At 33.3% G+C, this 5,723-nt stretch overlaps 1 non-coding gene across 1 annotated transcript; it reads left to right on the forward strand.

Annotated features, from left to right (window-relative positions):
* The first annotated feature begins 5,063 nt into the window (after positions 1-5,063).
* On the forward strand, positions 5,064-5,153 carry Trnai-uau. Its single transcript is given in 2 exon segments — positions 5,064-5,100; positions 5,118-5,153. It is a non-coding gene; the product is annotated as a tRNA-Ile (tRNA).
* The last annotated feature ends 570 nt before the right edge of the window (positions 5,154-5,723 follow it).

Raw genomic sequence — 5,723 nt, forward strand, 5'->3', positions numbered from 1 at the left:
TTCTGTGGCCTCAACATTCTATCGTCTGTAATATGTGTGATCCACTTATTAATATTTGCGTTACTTGTGATATTTAAATTTAAGCCCCTGCTATCCTTTAAAACGCTCAATGACAGCCAATTGGAAACCTCTAACCTAGCTTGCGGCACGGTTAAGATAATTCGTTGTTTTTAAAGAAAAGGCTAAATTCGATAACGTGGTTTTAAATTATATTTGCAATAATCGCTAGATTACGTGAGTACATGAATGTCCATACAAAATATAATCTTAAAAGTGTGACGAAGAAAAACACATGCACGTATTTTCATTCAATTTACGTGTGCTTATATTGATTTTATAGAAATGAAAGCATGACAAAAAAATACAAAGAAAAGTGGAGAATTACTATGAAAATTTTTCTGTCATGTGTTACAATTGAACAAGTACTACCAGATATTAAAACTGAATTGAACACGATCTAACAAAGGAGTCCTTATATGGTCACTAGCCTTCGAACGGGAGCCGTGAGCTGCCATTTCAGATGCACGCTAACTCCTTAAATGCATCGTTCAACAGCCATCTGAACAATTTATCATTACTAATTTAGAATATTCTTTGAGACATAATAGCTTCCAAGAAATACAATTCGGGATTTCTAATTGTTGCCGCTGATATTTTAATACCAACATTAACATCACAATGTAATTCGCCTTCATCAATAGCAACCCAATCACCAGTAGCCATCTTGAATCCCTTCTATCTCTCCATCCGGTCACATGCGTCTCATGAGCTAGGTTCGGGTGAGAAGTATATGAAACTTAAATTTGCGTGGAGGCGAATCGAACTATTATTAAATAATAATAATAATAATAATAATAATAATAATAATAATAATAATAATAATAGAGTTATCATGTACATTGTTTTGTCTTGGTATAAAAGATGGGCTACAGCAAATATTCTGCTCAATACCACAGCTTTGGTTGTCAGTTGTTTGACCTTAACCAGTTGAGCATGTCCCTTAGTGGCTGACGATATGTGCATCTCTGATCACGAGCAAAAGTAGTGGGTGAGCATCATAGCCATGTGTTGAGAGGGATTCTTTGGGATTTAAATAATTCATCTCTGGAAACATGGATGTTTCGTTCAACATCCTTAAACAATCCTTATTCAGGGACCTTTTGAGCAGGATGGGCTACTCAATCAAAAGAAAATTCTAACTGGGCCCCACCTACAAAGTCATGTGTTGTTTGTCTTGATATGAGCTCACCATGTCGCGCACATATGGTTGTGACGCATGTGCTTGGTGTACCCTTATCAGACGGGTAGTCATGATGGGTATACCGGGCTTCGTATATTTTACCCCGGTATCACTTTGATGACATGCACCGCTCTCTCATTCAATAAGAATAATAATAAATCATATTCTATTGTCAAGGAAGCGTGCAAATTTGCAAGGAAGCTCGGAAATAACCCCAAAATAGATTAAGAACTTGAAGCCACTGCCACCAAACAAGCAAAACTGATCAAACAGACTGCAAAAAAGAGCAGGCAGAAACAAATTGAGTAGCGGTGCGGCCAGAGACCTCTGCTTAGACGGTATATACTTAGAATCCGAAATACTGAATCAGACCAAGCAACAACCCATCAGTGGCTGAGAAGCTCAGAGAAATGTTCTTTCATATACAGAGAAATGGTTGAAAAAATCACTAAGTACACCGAACTGAAAGTGGAAATGGCAAGACTGTATGGAATGCGAGAGAGTAATGTAAAAGTGATACCAGTGGTGATCAGAACGTTGGGTTCAATCCCATTGAAACTTCAAGACTTCTCAAGGCAAGATTGATGTCTTGCAAAAAACAGCCTTATTGGTCATAGCGTACATCTTAAGGAGAGTATTATCTGTATGAGGCCTTTTTGTGATTTGACAGATGACTAAAGACTCCGGTGCATTTTTACCTACATTGTGTTACGAAGGAATACTACTACTACTACTACTACTACTACTAATTATTATTATTATTATTATTATCATTTTTGGCAAAGGCCAGCATGTCTGGGGAGAGATTTAACTGATTAATTCGATCCCAGTGTTCAACTGGTACTTATTTTACCGACCCCGAAAGGATGGAAGGAAAAGGCAACTTCCGACGGAATTGAACTCAGAACGTAAGGACAGACGAAATGCCACCTAGCATTTCGGTTGATGTGCTAACGATTCCGCTAGCTCACCGACTTAGTCATAATAGTATATAGATACATGTATACATTACTATATTCACACACACACAAACACACCACACATATTATATATATATATATATATATATATATATATATATATATATAAACATGGATGTATATATATATGTGTGTGTTTGTGTATGTGTGTGTGTGTGTGTGTGTGGGTGGGTGGGTGTTACTTTAAAACGGGAATTATAACTGAGAACTGCGAAAAAGAAATTGTACAAAATTTAATAAACTTGAGATCTCAGTTAAGATATGAGTTCGATGTTTACAGCGGTTCTAGGTTAAATACTATTATTAGTGAATGTATTTTATCAATTAATAATTATTCCATTTGCCACTTCATTAAATTATGTATGGTATACATTGAGTTGCATAGTATACTTTTACTAATTAAACAATTACATATTATCAATTGAAATTTAATTTGTGTCAAATTAAATTAATATTCTCCATAAATTCATAAAGGCTGTCTATCGATACTAGCCGAGAAATACTTGCATTGTGTGTCAGAAATATAAATACATATTGTGTAGTACCATATTAATTACGCATTTATTACATTTTACAATATCTTATGTTAATTCGATAATACGAAAAAGAAGTCCATACAATTTTGGGAAATATAAAGTACGTATATGCAATTTCTACAGTAGTGCATACATAGATTTTATACTTTCATATACATACAAAAATACCTGTCTGTCTGTCTATCAATCTCTGCCTCTCTCTCTCTCTCTTTCTCTCTCTCTCTCTCTTCTCTCTCTCTCTCTCTCTCTTTCTCTCTCTCTCTCTCTCTATAATATATATATATATATACACTAAGAGAGAGAGAGAGAGAGAGAGAGAGAGAGAGGGAGGGAGACAGATAGATAGTGACGGATATAAGTACGATTAAGTTTGATATATATATATATATATATAAATATACATGCATATATAGAGAAACAGAAACTAAAACATATTCAGAATATAAAGACATATGTACAAGCTTATAGGTGTATATACTAATATATTGACAAATAAATTAACTACTACATGGTGTATAAAAATTACAGAAAACTACAAAGGGAGAATGCATAGTTAATAACACGACAGCTTTTTTTAGGAGCTCATAATTACGTAATAAGCGTCTTCTTCATAATTAGCTGATGGAAGTCATAACCGTAGACTGGCTTCTCTCATCAGGGAACAAAAATTAGCAAACAGTGGTACAAATTGCAGTATGTGACTTTTAAATGTTGAAAGACATAAGTAGAAAAGAGGGAAAAAAAGCAGGAAGAGGATGGATTAAGTTGGCTTAAGGAGGGACAGCATCTCTGTGCGACCATCAACTTGTTGCATATCCATCATGTTAGGGGCACTACATCAACTAATTATGAACATTACGGCTATTCCGTAATTTCTAGCTTCCAGAAACATCCGTCGAGTGAAAAGACTATGTGTTCACCTCGTAGTTTTCTGTATTCTTTATACTCCATTTGATGGAAAATTCATCAATATATATAAATATCTACATGCTTATACATATGTATTAATTTTCTGAATATATTTAGTCTATGTATCTATATATCTCGCTCTCTCTCAATATATATATAAGTCTATATGTGTGGTTGGTATATATAATATATATATATAATATATATATATATATATATATATATATATATTATATATATATACATTATATATATCATATATAATACATATATATATACATATATATATATATATACAAACATTGTCAATAACCATTATAATTTATGCGTCTCGAAACAAACCGACAGAAATTTCTAAAACATCCGTTATTACCGTATTGGTCCCAATTTCAGGGTTAATTCATAAGAATTTTCCCACTCTTCAGTGATAAATACGATAGATATAAGTGAAATACTTACTCATACACACGGAAAAAACAAGCACTAAGTCCTGAGCAGACCTAAGTACCCCAAATATATCAAAAATAGAAAATCTTCGGCACATCTCGAGACACGTGTGATTCGAACTAGAAACTTTCACAGAGTGAGAGAATCCAGAAGTGAACACTATTCAAATTATAACTAATGTAGGATAATTTTTTTTTTTTTTCGGGAAAAAAAATTTTATCAATGGCCAGCATATCAAAAAATACCTTTAAAGGTTAAATTTATAAATAATTTACAAAATGAGGGCAAAAGAAAAATTCTAATGCCAAATATGCCGAAAAAAGAGACAAAATTTGTCAATAACCATTATAATTTATGCGTCTCGAAACAAACTGATAGAAATTTCTTAAAAAATCCGTTATTACCGTATTGGTCCCAATTTCGGGGTTAATTCATAAGAATTTTCCCCTCTTCAGCGATAAATACGTGAGATATAAGTGAAATACTTACTCATACCCACGGAAAAAGCAAGCACTAAGTCCTGAGCAGACCTAAGTACCCCAAATATATCAAAAATAGAAAATCTTCGGCACATCTCGAGACACGTGTGATTCGAACTAGAAACATTTACAGAGTGAGAGAATCCGGAAGTGAACACTATTCAATTTATAACTAATGTAGGATAATTTTTTTTTTTACGGCATATTTGGCATTAGAATTTTTCTTTTGCCCTCATTTTGTAAATTATTTATAAATTTAACCTTTAAAGGTATTTTTCGATATGCTGGCCATTGATAAAATTTTTTTTCCCGACAAAAAAAAATTATCCTACATTAGTTATATATATATATATATATATATATATATATATATATATATATATATATATATATATATATATATATACACTTGGAAATAGATGCATGGCGTTCAATTAAATAATAATAATATAAATAATATATATATACATTCGCCCGCGTAGCTCAGTCGGTAGAGCATTAGACTTATGATTAAATATATGACGTAATCTGAGGGTCGTGGGTTCATGTCCCTCTGTAGGCGTAACTACATTTAAACGGCGGTGCATCAGCATGGCCGCAGCTTTGAGATGAAACTACAGAAAAAGAATATATATATATATATATATATATATATGCACACATGGGCACAGGACGTCATCAACCGTGCAAACAACATGAAGTATGAAAACAAAAACGAGTTGAATACGCAAACAACTAGAGAAAAAAGGAAAACAGAACTAGTAACACAATGAACGATTCTTCATCAGCTCCCGGTTGTCTATTTGCTCTTCATTTGCAAATCTAACGGAGGGCTCAAAAGATATTTTAAGACCCACTAACATCAGAACTTATCTGCAGTTCTTGGTGGTCCAAACCAGATATGCAATCTATGTTGGTGTCTTTTTAGAACATTGTCTGGTTTAAAAAGCCACAGCAGACGCCATGATGGTTCTAAGGTGTGGGTACAGGAGGTGGTGAAACTTTGCATAAGGGTAAATCCTTTACAAGCTTCATGCTTTTCTTGGAAGTGTAGTATATTCTTAGCTACAATAGCGACAACATGGATTTCTTCCGTCTTGCTCAGTTAAAATATTTGTGTAAAATTATATAA

The sequence above is a fragment of the Octopus sinensis genome, linkage group LG3 (assembly GCF_006345805.1).
Source record: "Octopus sinensis linkage group LG3, ASM634580v1, whole genome shotgun sequence".
NCBI lineage: Eukaryota > Metazoa > Mollusca > Cephalopoda > Octopoda > Octopodidae > Octopus > Octopus sinensis.